Raw genomic sequence first — 1115 nt, 5'->3', positions numbered from 1 at the left:
AGGAGGAAGAACCCCAGCAAGAGGGGGGTTCGAAAAACTCTAAAAAAGAACAGATTCAATAAGAACAAGTATTGTAAATTGTGATTTTTCTAAAAAGAGAAATACAAGATTACAGTGGATGTAGCTCTCAAATTTATAGAGTGAACCACTATAAATTTCCTTGTGTCATTTACCTATGTATGATTTAGTAAATACACGCACACACATATTCATCAACTCCTGATACGTTAAATTACACACGCACGGCCGGTAATCCGAAGGGAAACCAAGAGGTAATTCGGTCGGTTTTTTGTTGGTGAAATTTGACCGTCAACATAATCTATAAAGTATCTCAAAAGTTTTATGAAAATTTTTGTTATACACGATCCGCCTTTCCCCAGGCTTCCGCACCCGAATTCGATTCGGGAACCAACAATTGGTATCAGAGTGGTCTATAGACGATATTAATTTATGCTTCGATTATTTGATAATCAGAATTGATATATTAAATATGTGATATTTAATTATGTATGTATGTGATGGGTAGGCACTTGCATTTATGGATGTTTATTTTTATTCATGTTGATGAATGTATGGATGGTGGATTTGGTCGTTAATTATATGGTTCCATGGATCGATTATATTTATTCATTGATTAAATTATTTGTAATTTTTTTCGGGATTAGAATTATTGTAATTCTAGGTTTTGGGTAGAATTAGGGTTTTTTATTTTGAATCAAAAGGGAGGCCTTAAAGATCAAGTTTGAAGCCTTCAAAGAAACCCAGAAAACTGCCCAGAAAATTTCCAGAAATCGGCAAAAGCGCGCGGCCTAGCGCACTCCGTGCCCCCCGCGCGCAGCGCGCGACCATTTTGCGCGCGCGCGCAGCCCAACACGGCTGGCAGCCTAGTTTCAGGATTTGATCCCGAAAGGCCACGAAGGTTTCCAAAACCCTCGTAATGCGTGCCGACGGACCCGGAAAAGTTCTGGACCCCAAGGAAGGTGAAATCCAACCCGAAGACAAAGAATGATGCCGAAGAATAAAGAACTCGAGAATCGAAGACCCGTTGATGTAACGGAAGAATATAATTATTGTAATTATTTATTTATTCGATTCGATTGAGTTGTAATTTATTT

This window comes from Morus notabilis, unplaced genomic scaffold (genome assembly GCF_000414095.1).
Source record: "Morus notabilis unplaced genomic scaffold, ASM41409v2 Scaffold666, whole genome shotgun sequence".
NCBI lineage: Eukaryota > Viridiplantae > Streptophyta > Magnoliopsida > Rosales > Moraceae > Morus > Morus notabilis.
The sequence above is the reverse complement of the archived record's forward strand: the minus strand, read 5'-3'. Positions refer to the sequence as shown.